A 16,215-nucleotide genomic window follows, 5' to 3' on the forward strand; every position below is an offset into this window, starting at 1 on the left:
GCTACAGACCCTCCTCAGCCCCCAGCTGTGCCCTGGACACCATATGTGAATTGATTGTCCCCCATCTATCCTCAGAGTTCGTACTGCTTGGTGACCTAAACTGGGATATGCTTAACACCCCGGCCGTTCTACAATCCAAACTAGATGCCCTCAATCTCACACAAATCATCAAGGAACCTACCAGGTACAACCCTAAATCCGTAAACATGGGCACCCTCATAGATATCATCCTGACTAACTTACCCTCTAAATACACCTCCGCTGTCTTCAACCAGGATCTCAGCGATGACTGCCTCATTGCCTGCGTCCGTAATGGGTCCACGGTCAAACGACCACCCCTCATCACTGTCAAACGCTCCCTAAAACACTTCAGAGAGCAGGCCTTTCTAATTGACCTGGCCTGGGTATCCTGGACGATATCGATCTCATTCCGTCAGTAGAGGATGCCTGGTTGTTCATTAAAAGTGCTTTCCTCTCAATCTTAAATAAGCATGCCCCATTCAAAAAATTCAGAACTAAGAACAGATATAGCCCATGGTTCTCCTCAGACTTGACTGCCCTTGACCAGCATAAAAACATCCTGTGGCGTACTGCATTAGCATCGAATAGCCCCCGCGATATGCAACTTTCAGGGAAGTTAGGAACCAATATACAGTGAGGGAAAAAATAATTTGATCCCCTGTTGATTTTGTACGTTTGCCCACTGACAAAGACATGATCAGTCTATAATTTTTATGGTAGGTTTATTTGAACAGTGAGAGACAGAATAACAACACATACATCCAGAAGAATGCATGTAAAAAATGTTATAAATTGATTTGCATTTTAATGAGGGAAATAAGTATTTGACCCCTCTGCAAAACATGACTTAGTACTTGGTGGCAAAACCCTTGTTGGCAATCACAGAGGTCAGACGTTTCTTGTAGTTGGCCACCAGGTTTGCACACATCTCAGGAGGGATTTTATTCCACTCCTCTTTGCAGATCTTCTCCAAGTCATTAAGGTTTCGAGGCTGACGTTTGGCAACTCGAACCTTCAGCTCCCTCCACAAATGTATTATGGGATTAAGGTCTGGAGACTGGCTAGGCCACTCCAGGACCTTAATGTGCTTCTTCTTGAGCCACTCCTTTGTTGCCTTGGCCGTGTGTTTTGGGTCATTGTCATGCTGGAATACCCATCCACGACCCATTTTCAATGCCCTGGCTGAGGGAAGGAGGTTCTCACCCAAAGGGACGGTACATGGCCCCGTCCATCGTCCCTTTGATGCGGTGAAGTTGTCCTGTCCCCTTAGCAGAAAAATACCCCCAAAGCATAATGTTTCCACCTCCATGTTTGACGGTGGGGATGGTGTTCTTGGGGTCATAGGCAGCATTCCTCCTCCTCCAAACACGGCGAGTTGAGTTGATGCCAAAGAGCTCGATTTTGGTCTCATCTGACCACAACACTTTCACCCAGTTCTCCTCTGAATCATTCAGATGTTCATTGGCAAACTTCAGACGGGCCTGTATATGTGCTTTCTTGAGCAGGGGGACCTTGCGGGCGCTGCAGGATTTCAGCCCTTCACGGCGTAGTGTGTTACGAATTGTTTCTTGGTGACTATGGTCCCAGCTGCCTTGAGATCATAGACAAGATCCTCCTGTGTAGTTCTGGGCTGATTCCTCACCGTTCTCATGATCATTGCAACTCCACGAGGTGAGATCTTGCATTGAGCCCCAGGCCGAGGAAGATTGACAGTTATTTTGTGTTTCTTCCATTTGCGAATAATCGCACCAACTGTTGTCACCTTCTCACCAAGTTGCTTGGCGATGGTCTTGTAGCCCATTCCAGCCTTGTGTAGGTCTACAATCTTGTCCCTGACATCCTTGGAGAGCTCTTTGGTCTTGGCCATGGTGGAGAGTTTGGAATCTGATTGATTGATTGTTTCTGCGGACAGGTGTCTTTTATACAGGTAACAAACTGAGATTAGGAACACTCCCTTTAAGAGTGTGCTCATAATCTCAGCTCGTTACCTGTATAAAAGACACCTGGGAGCCAGAAACCTTTCTGATTGAGAGGGGGTCAAATACTTATTTACCTCATTAAAATGCAAATCAATTTATAACATTTTTGACATGCGTTTTTCTGGATTTTGTTGTTGTTATTCTCTCACTGTTCAAATAAACCTACCATTAAAAGTATAGACTGTCAGTGGGCAAACGTACAAAATCAGCAGGGGATCAAATACTTTTTTCCCTCACTGTATATCCATCCTGCCCAAAGTTTTTGAAAGCCAAGTTAACAAACAGATCACCGACCATTTCAAATCCCACCGTACCTTCTCCGCTCAAGGTCCTAAACGATATTATAACCGCGATCGATAATAGACAGTACTGTGCAGCCGTCTTCATCGACCTGGCCAAGGCTTTCGACTCTGTCAAGTATTGGCAGACTAAATAGCCTTGGTTTCTCAAATGACTGCCTCGCCTGGTTCACCAACTACTTCTCAGATAGAGTTCAATGTGTCAAATTGGAGGGCCTGTTGTCTGGACCTTTGGCAGTCTCCATCGGGGTGCCACAGGGTTCAATTCTGGGGCCAACTCTTTTCTCTGTGTATATCAATGATGTCGCTCTTGCTGCTGGTGACTCTCAGATCCACCTCTACGCAGACGACACCATTTTGTATACATCTGGCCCTTCATTGGACACTGTGTTAACAAAACTCCAAACGAGCTTCAATACCATACAACACTCCTTCCGTAGCCTCCAACTGCTCTTAAACACTAGTAAAACTAAATGCATGCTCTTCAATCAAACACTGCTGGCACCCGCCCACCCGACTAGAATCACTACTCTCGGCGGGTCTGACCTAGAGTATGTGGACAACTACAAATACCTAGGTGTCTGGTTAGACTGTAAGCTATCCTTCCAGACTCACATTAAGCATCTCCAATCCAAAGTTAAATCTAGAATCGGCTTCCTATTTCGCAACAAAGCCTCCTTCACTAATGCTGCCAAACATGCCCTCGTTAAACTGACTATCCTACCAATCCTTGACTTTGGCGATGTCATTTACAAAATAGCCTCCAACACTCTACTCAGCAAATTGGATGTAGTCTATCACAGTGCCATCCGTTTCGTCACCAAAGCCCCATATACTACCCACCACTGTGACCTGTACGCTCTTGTTGGCTGGTCCTCACTACATATTCGTCGCCAAACCCACTGGCTCCAGGTCATCTATAAATCACTGCTAGGCAAATCCCTGCCTTATCTTAGCTCATTGGTCACCATAGCAACACCCACCCGTAGTCTGCGTTCCAGCAGGTATATCTCACTGGTCATCCCCAAAGCCAACACCTCCTTTGGCCGCCATTCCTTCCAGTTCTCTGCTGCCAATGACTGGAACGAACTGCAAACATCTCTGAAGCTGGAGACTCTTATCTCCCTCACTAACTTTAAGCATCAGTTGTCAGAGCACCTTACCGATCACTGCACCTGTACACAGCCCATCTGAAATTAGCCCACCCAACTACCTCATCCCCATATTGTTATTTATTTTTCTCATTTGCACCCCAGTATCTCTATTTGCACATCATCTCTTGCACATCTATCATTCCAGTGTTAATACTAAATTGTAATTCTTTTACAATTTTACAATTACCTATTCATTGCCTTACCTCCTTAACTTGCTACATTTGCACACACTGTATATATATATTTTCTGTTGTATTTTTTACTTTATGTTTTGTTTACCCCATATGTAACTCTGTGTTGTTGTTTTTTATCGCACTGCTTTGCTTTATCTTGGCCAGGTCGCAGTTGTAAATGAGAACTTGTTCTCAACTGGCCTACCTGGTTAAATAAAGGTGAAATAAAATAAAAAATAAAAGTAGGAGGGAACTGCTATGCCCTCTACAGGCAAGGACATGTAACTGCACAGTTACTACTGTAATATTACAAAAGTATACCATGAAATATGACTTACTGTTGACATGAAGTGTCACCACGGTCCTGTTCCTGCCAGCGATGAAGGTGTATTCTCCTGCATCACTTTTGTAGGTCTCAGAGATGGTCAGACGATGGAGCTTTCTAATGCATACATAGCTGAACCTCTGATCAACGGAAAACTGGAGCTCAATGCCGTTCCTCAGCCAGCGACCTTCAATGTCATCCTCATTGACTTCAAACTCGAACGTTGTTTTTTGTTTCTCAACAACCTATAAATTAATAATAAATCAATAATGTTAAAATTTATTTTTTTTAGGTTAGTTTTTCTTTCTGTATATAAAAATGAGTCATATTTATATTCACCATCATTTTCTTCTCAGCAGGCTCTGTAATGTGGACATCTTTGCCCTCCACGGTGAGATGAGCCTTTGATATGCTTGCCCCAGCAATTACAGAGTACTCTCCGGCATCAGACATGCGGACTGACTGGATCATTAGACAGTGCAGGAATTTCTCAGTGGATACAGTGTATCTGTCAAGGCATTTAGAAATAACAGTTAAGATACAAATGAATAGTTAAAATTTGATTGAAGCAGTTGTACACGAGATGGCGTGCTAAACAACTTTTTTAGCACGGCTATGCTGTGGTCATAGGTACGAGGCGGATCCGAGTACCGTAGATCAGCACAGCCGTGCTGAAAAAGTCATTTTGTACAACCTCGAGTGTACAATTGATTTTCTACAATGGGTTACCAATTAAATAAAAAACTTTATTTTGATAAATGTATTCATAGGCTACTATTTCATCCATCAACGTAAGTATAAGCCTAGTCCTGACACATCTATGGTTGCTGTTAGGTTGCCAGAGACGCGACGCAGTCGTTAAGTATTTTTGTTCTATATCTATGGACGTGACCAGTCGTTCGTTCTAAATGTTCTGTTGCTATGCTTGCTAGCTAGGCAACTATGGCTAACACAGTCAGGTCAAACAGTGCAGCTAGAATAACAGCAAAGTAGCTGCATTTGAGTTTGTTTAAGCTGTTTTGGATACATCCACAACAATGAGCTGATGATGTGCGATTTCGCCTGGCATAAAGAATGTGCTCTCTCATCAGGACACTGTTCAGAGGAGCTAGCGAACTACACAGCTAACACAATCACTTCAAACTGAAGCTGGTAAGACAGCAAAATAGCTGCATTTCATGTCGTTTGACCTGTTTCTCTATTGACATTTCTTTGTATATATCCATTAAAAGGATGCTGATTCATGACTGGCTGAGAAAAGATGTCCGCTCATTCTATTGGTTAGGTTGCCAGAGACCCAGTCGTGAAGTCTTTTAATTCTCTATCAAAAAATCAAATCAAACTTTATTTGTCACATGCGCCGAATACAAGAGGTGTAGACCTTACCGTGAAATGCTTACTTACAAGCCCTTAACCAACAATACAGTTCAAGAAAAGATTTACCAAATAAACTAAAGTAAAAAATAATACAAAGGAACACAATAAAGGAACAATAACGAGGCTATATACAGGGGGTATTGGTACTGAGTCAATGTGCGGGGGTACAGGTTAGTCGAGGTACTTTGTGCATGTAGGTAGGGGTAAAGTGACTATGCATAGATAATAGACAGCGGGTAGCAGCAGCGTAAAAACAAATGGGGGGGGTAGAACAATTTCAATAATTGTTCAGCAGTCTTATGGCTTGGGGGTAGAAGCTGTTAATGAGCCTTTTGGTCCTAGACTTGGCGCTCCGGTACTGCTTGCCGTGCGATAGCAGAGAGAACAGTCTATGACTTGGGTGACTGGAGTCTTTGACAATTTTTGGGCTTTCCTCTGACACCGCCTAGTATATAGGTCCTGGATGGCAGGGAGCTTGGCCCCAGTGATGTACTGGGCTGTACGTACTACCCTCTGTCGCGCCTTACGGTCAGATGCCGAGCAGTTGCCATACCAGGCAGTGATGCAAACGGTCAGCATGCTCTTGATGGTGCAGCTGTATAACGTTTTGAGGATCTGGGGACCCATGCCAAATATTTTCAGTCTCCTGAGGGGACCATGATGTTTGGACCATGATAGTTTGCTGGTGATGTGGACACCAAGGAACTTGAAACTCTCGACCCGCTCCACTACAGCCCCGTCGATGTAGTCCACGATCAGCTCCTTTGTCTTGCTCACATTGAGGGAGAGGTTGTTGTCCTTGCACCACACTGTCAGGTCTCTCACCTCCTCCCTATAGGCTGTCTCATCGTTGTCGGTGATCAGGCCTACCACTGTTGTGTCGTCAGCAAACTTAATGACAGTGTTGGAGTTGGGTTTGGCCATGTAGTCGTGGGTGAACAGGGAGTACAGGAGGGGACTAAGCACGCACCACTGAGGGGCCCCAGTGTTGAGGATCAGCATGGCAGACGTGTTGTTGCCTACCCTTACCACCTGGGGGCGGCCCGTCAGGAAGTCCATGATACAGTTGCAGAGGGACGTGTTTAGTCCCAGGGTCCTTAGCTTAGTGATGAGCTTTGTGGGCACTATGGTGTTGAACGCTGAGCTGTAGTCAATGAACAGCATTCTCACATAGGTGTTCCTTTTGTCCAGGTGGGAAAGGGCAGTGTGGAATGCGATTGAGATTGCGTCTTCTGTGGATCTGTTGGGGCTATATGCGAATTGGAGTGGGTCTAGGGGATTCGGGATGATGCTGTTGATGTGAGCCATGACCAGCCTTTCAAAGCACTTCATGGCTACCGACGTGAGTGCTACGGGGCGGTAATCATTTAGGCAGGTTACTTTCGCTTCCTTGGGCACAGGGCTATGGTGGTCTGCTTGAAACATGTAGGTATTACAGACTCGGTCAGGGAGAGGTTGAAAATGTCAGTGAAGACACTCGCCAGTTGGTCCGCGCATGCTTTGAGTACATGTCCTGGTAGTCCGTCTGGCCCCACGGCTTTGTGAATGTTGACCTGTTTAAAGGTCTTGCTCACATTGGCTACCGAGAGCGTTATCACACAGCCGTCAGTGTTGCTTGCCTCGAATCGAGCATAAAAGGCATTTAGCTCATCTGGTCTGCTCGCGTCACTGGGCAGCTTGCGGCTGGGTTTCCCTTTGTAGTCGGTAATAGTTTTCAAGCCCTGCGACATCCGACTAGCGTCAGAGCCGGTGTAGTAGGATTCAATCTTAATCCTGTATTGACGCTTTGCCTGTTTCATGGTTCGTCTGAGGGCGTAGCGGGATATCTTATAAGCGTCCAGATTAGTGTCCAGCTCCTTGAAAGCAGCAGCTCTAGCCTTTAGCTCGATTCGGACGTTGCCTGTAATCCATGGCTTCTGGTTGGGTTTATGTCACTGTGGGGACGACGTCGTCGATGAACTTATTGATGAAGCCGATGACTAAGGTGGTATACTCCTCAATGACATTGGATGAATCCCGTAACATATTCTAGTCTGTGCTAGCAAAACAGTCCTGTAGCGTAGCATCCGCGTCATCTGACCACTTCCGTATTGAGCGAGTCACTGGTACGTCCTGCTTTAGTTTTTGCTTGTAAGCAGGAATCAGGAGGATATAATTATGGTCAGATTTGCCAAATGGAGGGCGAGAGAGAGCTTTGTATGCGTCTCTGTGTGTGGAGTAAAGGTGGTCTAGAGTTTTTTTCCCTCTGGATGCACATGTGACATGCTGGTAGAAAACGGATGTAAGTTTGCCTGCATTAAAGTCCCGGCCACTAGGAGCGCCGCTTCTGGATGAACATTTTCTTGTTTGCTTATGACCTTATACAGCTCGTTGAGTGCGGTCTTAGTTCCAGCATCGGTTTGTGGTGGTAAATAGACAGCTACGAATAATATAGATGGGAACTCTCTTGGTAGATAGCGTGGTCTACAGCTTATCATAAGGTATCTACCTCAGGCAAGCAATGCCTCGAGACTTCTTTAATATTAGACATCGCGCACCAGCTGTTATTAACAAATAGACACACACCCCCGCCCCTCATCTCTGTCCTGCCGATGTATGGACGCGACCCAGTCGTTCGTTCTAAATGTGCTGTTGCCATGCTGGCTGGCAACGCTCTTATCCCTTGCTTACTAGCTAGCCAACTACGGCTAACATAGTCACGTCAAACTGTGCAGCTAGAATAACAGCCAAGTAGCTGCATTTCATTTGACCTATTTTTCTTTTGACATTTCTTGTATATTTATACATAAAAATTATGCTGATTCATGATATCGACTGGCTTAGAAAGATGTCAGTCTCCTCCTGACACCTTAATTGTCAATTGGACAGTGCAAACCAAATGTTAGGCTAGAAGAAAGGGGAAATAATGTCTACAGTGCCTTGCAAAAGTATTCATCACCCTTGGCATTTTTCCTATTTTGTTGCATTACAACCTGTAATTTCAATGGAATTTTATTTGGATTTCATGTAATGGATATACACAAAATAGTACAAATAGGTGAAAAAAATAACTTATTTCAAAGAATTCGAAAAAATTAATAACGGAAAAGTGATGCGTGCATGAAGCCCCTAAATAAGATCTGGTGCAACCAATTACCGTCAGAAGTCACATAATTAGTTAAATAAAGTCCACCTGTGTGCAATCTAAGTGTCACATGATCTCAGTATATATACACCTGTTCTGAAAGGCCCCAGAGTCTGCAACACCACTAAGCCAGGGGCTCCACCAAGCAAGCGGCACCATGAAGACCAAGGAGCTCTCCAAACAGGTCAGGGGCAAAGTTGTGGAGAAGTACAGATCAGGGTTGGGTTCTAAAAAAATATCAGAAACTTTGAACATCCCACGGAGCACCATTAAATCCATTATAAAAAAAATGGAAAGAATATGGCACCACAACAAACCTGCCAAGAGAGGGCCGCCCACCAAAACTCACGGACCAGGCAAGGAGGGCATTTATCAGAGAGGCAACAAAGAGACCAAAGATAACCCTGAAGGAGCTGCAAAGCTCCACAGCGGAGATTGGAGTATCTGTCCATAGGACCACTTTAAGCCGTAGTTATGCATGCTCAAGTTTTCTGTTTTTTTGTCTTATTTCTTGTTTGTTTCACAATAAAAAATATTTTGCATCTTCAAAGTGGTAGGCATGTTGTGTAAATCAAATGATACAAACCCCCCAAAAATCAATTTTAATTCCAGGTTGTAAGGCAACAAAATAGGAAAAATGCCAAGGGGGGTGAATACTTTCGCAAGCCACTGTAGATGCCTTTTACAGTGGAGATCAAGTTAATTAATTGTCTGGCTGAGCTGATGAGACAGTGGATGGTAGGGATTTCTCAGATGGAACACAAAACACAAAACAAGATTCCCATTTTTGCGTCATAGGCTTACCCCTGCTAAACAGGTTTTTTAGTATGGCTTCGAACATGTGTCAACCAATCACAATGCTTGTTTTGACCAACCCGTTGTAGAATATTATGATATCCATTACTATCTTCACCAGGTTTAATATTCCTGGTAATAAGACATACCTTTCGGAAATGTCCAGCTCCTGTCCATCTTTCATCCATATCACCTGAGCATTAGGCTCAGAGATCTCACATTCAAAAGTGGCCTTCTTCTTCTCTGTGATCTTGATACCTTTGATATGCTTGGTGAATTCAACAACACGAGCTAAAACACAAAGAGGGCACAGAAATAAGATTGTGAAATATAAAGGAAACCTTGTTTTAGAAAATTGAAGAAAAATAAGAACATACCATCAACATAAAGCTTTGCTGATGACGCAGCAGAACCAGCCACAAACTTATACTCTGCACCATCACCAAAATTAACATTTCGGATGGTGAGAGAGTGAGTTAGCTGTTTGGTGCGGCTCTGGCATCTGTCAGTGGAACGAATCTCAACACCATTCTTGAGCCACTTGTAGGTGATGCCCTCATAGTTGACATTTACTTCAAATGTGATGGTGTCTTTCTCCTGTGCATTGAGGTCTTTCAGCATGTCAGTGATCAAAATGGCTAAGGAAAAAATTAAAATGTTACGATCAATACTGACAAGATGATTAGGGATTACTTCCTTGATAATGAAGAGGAAACTTACCATTGACGGTCAAAGTGGCAGAGACTCTGTCATGTCCACAGACAAAGGTGTATTCTGCAGAGTCTTCACTGCTAGTGTTCATAATCTTGAGCTGGTGAAGTTTGCCCTGCACCACAATCCTGAACTTTTCACTCATTTCGATCTCCACTCCATTTTTCAGCCAGGTGGACGGGACATTGAAATGTGAAACTTCACATTCAAAAGTGGCCACCTCGGTCTCTGGGACTTCAATGTTCTTGATAGGTTTTGTGACACGCAGAGCTGGAAAAATAACATAAAATCAACATTTAAGTAAAAGGTATCAATTGAGTATTCAGCAATCATATATCCAGTACTCTAGTCTATTCATCACAAACGCAATACCGACCTTCAACATATAAAGATGCGCTGCATTGCAGGTTTCCAACTACAACAGTGTACTCTCCATGGTTGTTAGTCTTCACATTCTGGATGATCAGCTTGTGAGCTTTTCTCTCAGACAGCATTTTGATGTTTTCACTTGGTTTAAGCTCAACGTTATTGAACATCCATTTGATAGGGATGTCATCATGAGACAGGCTCAGCTCAAAAGAGGCAGTGGCATCCAATAGTGATGTCACATCTTTAGGCTTCTTAACAATCTTGATTGCTGAAAAAAAGATTGACAAAAGTGAAAAACCTCAAAGGGTAAGTAGAAACATCTCAAGTATAGATGCATTTGTATACTTGATTGTCTACATCAATTTGTGACAGTTAAAATATTAACTTACTCTCAACGTTCAATCTGGCATTAGCAGATAGTTGTCCAAGTTTGAATCCATAAACTGATTCATCGCGTGTGTCGCAGTTCTTGATCTTCAAGGTGTGGATCATGCCATCAATTGTGATTTCATATTTCTCACTAGGTTGGATCTCTACACCATTCTTAATCCATTGTGAACCCTTCACATTCTTGTGGCTGAGCTCGAGACTGAACTTTGCTTCCTGTGTCTCAGTGACAGTTTGGTTCTTCAGGGTCTTCTTGACTTTCACAGCTATGAAATCAAACATAAACATTACATAACAGCAGGCATATAGTAATCATATAATAGTCATATATTAATGCCAGTTGAAAATAAACAAAATATTTCTGCTCAGAATGTAACACCTACCCTCAACCCTCAGGATGGCTGTTGTCTTGGAGTTTGCAACCTGGTAAGTGTATTCACCGATGTCCTGGGGTGTAGTTATGGTAATAACAAGACGTCTGACAGCTCCATTTTTCACATGTTTGACATTGTCACTGAAGTCCACAGGTTGTCCATCCTTCAGCCACTTGCCCTCAGCAGTTGGGTTGGCCACCTCACACTCCAGCTCAGCTGTCTGAGACTCAGCCATAGTCACGTCCTGGAGTGGTCTGTTTATGGCACCACCTGGGAACATGGAGACATGTTTAGTTATATATAACAGGCTAAAAGTGAAAGTGGTAGTGAAAGGTGGAGTTATAAACATTAATATGATGGAAATAAGGAACTAAAGTATGTTTTTAGACTTGGTCCCTTTCAGCCAATTTTTGTGAACTCAGTGCGGTTCGCTTATTTTTTTGTGCAGTGTGAACACTCTAAAGGAACTGAGACCCCTCAAAAATGCCCCCAAAGCAAACCAAACGGAGACCATCTCGAGAGTTGGTCTGAGTTCAGATCACTTGAATTCCGTGGTCCAGTTCCCTTTTTTAGGGCAATGTGAACACAAAGCTCCCCAGTTTAACGTGTCATTATTCTGCACCACACACTACACTACTGCAACACCGTTTCCCCTGCCATAAACCTTCACATTGGTGCCACAAAAGAGAGAAGAGGATGATGTGGCCTCCTGAGTGGCGCAGTGGTCTAAGGCACTGTATTTCCTAAATATATGTGGTATTTTTAGTTCCGATTATTTGTTTGCAATATGTGACCTTTAGGCTAAGAGAGCTTCATAAACTGTTTATTCGATTGTGTGGGTTGAATAGTGTGAGAAGACAACAACATATTTGGTGAGAATCACAACAGGGTACAAAATCAATTATAGTTCTTAAAGGGTTAGTAGCTTACATTGGGTGTACAATTTTAAATTACAGTATTATTTCATCTGTATTTATTCTTCTGCTATTTATTATGTTACCAATAATATTTACATGTTAATAGTATCTTCTGATTACAATTATTATCTTTTCACTAAATGCAGTCTATTAGCTTCCAAAATGTAAGTAGGTATATCTAGCTGTACGATAACACATTCTGATGGAATGGCTTGTCCTGCACTTTGTAGAAACCCAGAGTGCATTGAGTGAATGTTGGAAAAAGATCTTGGTTCCTTTCTAAACATAGCACTGTGAATGCAAAGAGACACTCAGACCACAAAATAGGTGAAGTGAACTGGCAAAAGAGTTGAGTCCTCATTCAAAGGCAAGGGCAGTGTGAATACAAAGAGAACTGTGTTCTTTTGCTCTTTTTTATCCCAGAGATCACTTTAAAGAGGACTGAGATTGGTTATTTTAAAGAGGACTATATGTGAAAACACCCTAATCGGTTCCAACTCCGCAGACAACTTTGAGTCAGGGCAGTGGAAATCAATTCATCTTTTCAGAAGGAGTTTATGTACAATATCATGAAGACGTTAAACATACCTGACACAGTAATCTTAGCACTGGATGTCTGTTCACCAGCAGAAAATGTGTATTGCCCCTCTTCATCCTTCATGGTGTTAATGACTGTCAGGCTGTAATTCTTGCCCTTGGCCTCAAGCTTGTGCTTTGGACCAGCTTTGAGTTCTTGTTTCTTGAAGGTCCACACAGCGGCAATGCCAGGGTGGGAAACCTCAACTTTAAATGTTATATTCTGGGTCTCTGTGCAAACTTGATCCTCCATATGCTTCACGATATGAATTTCTGTAAAATAACAAAATAAGTTGAATAGGGTCTGTATAAATGGGGTCTGAATGAACTTGCAACACACACAATGAAAAAACATACTTTCAATAGTCAGTTTACAGCTAGAGTCAGCTTTGCCAACACATAGCTTGTAGGTTCCTTCATCAGCAGCAAATGTCCTGTGGAATACCAAGCACTGTTTGGATCCCTTTGCAAGCATCTGGATTCTCTCACTGGCCATCACAAGCTTGTCATTGCGTAACCATTTCACGGAGGTAACATCAGCAGCAGATATTTTAGCCTCCATAACAGCCTTGGTACCCTCAACTGCAGTAACATCAGTGAGTGGGCTCAAAATATCAATCGCTGTAAAACGGGGAAAAAATATCATTTTCAAAACCTGATGATTCACAATACAATTATATAATTGAATATAGTCAGACTGATAAAAGTTGCTTACTTTGAATGTTCAACTTCCCAGAGGTTGCGATATCCTGAGCTGGGACAAAGAAGGAGTATGTTGCAGCATCATCTCTGCTCACATTTTCAACAAGCAGCTTGTGGACCAGTTTGTCGATAACGATGTGGATGCGATCTGTGGCAGAGAATGCTTGGCCATTCTTCATCCATGTTCCCTCAACGTTTTCCTGAGAGAATCGCACTTCTAATTGAGCGATGTCACCCTCGCAGATCGTCAGGTCAGTGAGGGGTTGCGTCAGTGTCACAGGGCGCACTAAAGGAAAAGACATTGACATTGTTACGCTGTTCATCCCACTTTTTCAACAGTAATGGTTGTCTTGACAGTGACTCGAAGAGAAGAAGCTAACCACACTAATAACAAAGTCATAACTCACGTTTCATCTTCAGGGAGGCACTGGTCTGCATATCGGCAATTTTGAATGTATATTTTCCCTGATCTTCTTTCTTGATGTCTTTGACAGACAAGGCATGGTGTCCACGGCGGGAGGAGGTAACATATTTGCTGCTGGGAGTGATTTCCTTGTCATTGAAGTGCCATGTACCTTCAGCATCCTCACGAGACAATTCAACCTCAAACTCTCCAGAGTAGGTCTCAGGCACTTCAATGTTCTCCAGCCTCTTCACAATTGACAGTGAAGCACCTGCACAATAAGAACATTTTACATTTAACTGTTTCAGAGTTACTGTTTTATAATTAATGTATTCCAACTTCACTATTTTCACAGTTGAAATGAACTGTTGAAGTCTGTAAAAGTGAGTATAGTAAGAAAAACTGCTAACCTTCCACATAGAGTCTGGCAGTGGTCCTGATGTGGTCATCTTCAACAACAGCACAACTGTATTCTGCATCGTCCTTCATGTTGATGATCAGTACAGAAAGGAAATGAACCTTTCTGTCTGAGCGCATCCTGTATTTATCTCCAGAGAAAATCTCTGCATTGTTCTTCAGCCATTTGACTTTAACAAAAGGCTCACTGGTCTCACACTCAAAGGTCGCCATGGTGTCCTTCTCTTTAGCTTCCACATCCTCTAGTTGTTGAGTAAAGCTAATAACTGTCGTGGCTAAAGTGAAACAGAGGAAAGACACATTTAACATGCTTTTTCAAGGAAGACATAGAAGAGTTCTCTATATTTCTTTATGCAAAATTACATACAACTTTAAACTATTTGTAGAAAACAAGCTTCATATGCATTGAAATATATAATTTACCTTGCACCAGCAGGAATGCATGGCTTGAAGTCTCTCCAGCAATGTTCACGGCTTTGACCATGATGCTAGCAGAGTCTTCTGCTGTGACATCTCTGACCACTAATTCACATACATGGTCTTCAGGCCAGAACCAGTAAATATGATCTGTCTTCTCCAGCAGGATTCCATTCTTGAACCACTGGCACTCAGGTTCCGGTTTGCCGACAACTCTGACTCTGAAGCGAACTTCCTCGGTCTGAGACACGGTCTGGCTTGCAATGCGTTCCAAGATCTTTGGAGCTTCCATGCTGGGAGAGAGCTGTACTTTCTCTGGTTTGATTGTGGGGATGGTGAATTTTCCCTCCTCCAACTCTTTCTTCTTCTCAGCCTCAGACAACAGTTTCTGATGGTGAAGCAGTTCTTCCTTCCTCTTCCTAAGCATATCCTCATAGGACTCATCCTTTCTTCTGGACTTGAGCTCCACAGCAGTGATGGCTTCATAATAACCTTCCTCTGTCCTGCGCTTAAATTTACTCTTCAACTCATCTGTCTCCTCTGTGGACTTCTCATGAATGACTCTTTCAGTCTTCCTCAGTTTGACAACTTCCTTTGGCTGGGCATCAGCAGATCTATCAACTTTCACAACTTCAAAGCTAACTCTTCCATGTTCAGTAGTGTGTGCCTTTGGTTCAGGAACGCGACGGAGAATAGATCTGAAGTCCTCTTTCTGTGTGATCTCCAGCTTCACCATATGCTCAGCTGTGCCCTCAGGGTTCTCTGCTACCACTTTGACATCTCCTGCATCATATGACTTGATATCGATAATCTCAAGATAGTAAATGCCATCATAGCGAAGTCTCATTCTCTTGCTCTTGCAAATGAGCTGCCCATTGAGGTACCAGTTGACCTTAGGTGTAGGATAACCAATGACTCTGCAACGGAATCTTGCAATTTCACCTTCCAACACTCTTGCTGGCTCGGGAAGAAGGACAATTTCAGGCTTTGACTTCTCTGAATACTCATCTGCAGTGACTCCAGAAGGACCTCCCTCGTGAGCCATGCGCTCCATCTCATCAATTCTGTGTATTCCCCTCCTGCCCTCAGGTAACTGAGTCTCCTCAACAAGGCTCTTCTCCTCCTTTACAATCAGTGTAGCTGAGGTCTGGTCAACTCCAAACTTGTTAGTGGCTCTGCAGGTGATGACACCACTATCTCTGGCATAGGCAACTTCAAATTCAAGACTACAGTAGCCAAATTCATTAATCATGCGCAATCTGTTTGCAGCTTCCAGGGGTTTGCCATCATGCAACCACTCAACCACCATAGTGGGATCACCAATAGGGGTCAGTCTGCATTCAAAGTGGACAACACCAGAATGCTTCAGCCTGACGGAAGTCAGCTTCTTCTTGAACTGTGGTTTCTGCTGCTTGTCCTTGTCATATAGGTCAGCCTCCTCCCACTGCTCTTGACCATAACGGAGATGCAGGGATTCCAACTCTGGAGCTGCAATTTCCTTGGCCTTGTAGGTTCCCTTGGTGATAATGAGTCTCCTCTCCGGATCAGGTGCCGCAACATCCACCTCAATGTTGACCCTGCAGCGAGTGGTATCTCTTCCAGCTTTGTTAATGGCTGTGGCTGTGTACCAGGCACTGTCAGAGCTCACCGACTGTGGGATATGGAATTTGGCTTGTCCCTTGAGGCCCTCAATCC

The 16,215-nt window shown here is 43.4% G+C and overlaps 1 pseudogene; it reads right to left on the reverse strand.

Moving 5' to 3' along the window:
• The window catches only part of LOC121554847, a 198,640-nt pseudogene that overhangs the window by 162,771 nt on the left and 19,654 nt on the right, over positions 1-16,215 (reverse strand).

The sequence above is a fragment of the Coregonus clupeaformis genome, chromosome 40 (genome assembly GCF_020615455.1).
Source record: "Coregonus clupeaformis isolate EN_2021a chromosome 40, ASM2061545v1, whole genome shotgun sequence".
Taxonomy (NCBI): Eukaryota; Metazoa; Chordata; class Actinopteri; order Salmoniformes; family Salmonidae; genus Coregonus; species Coregonus clupeaformis.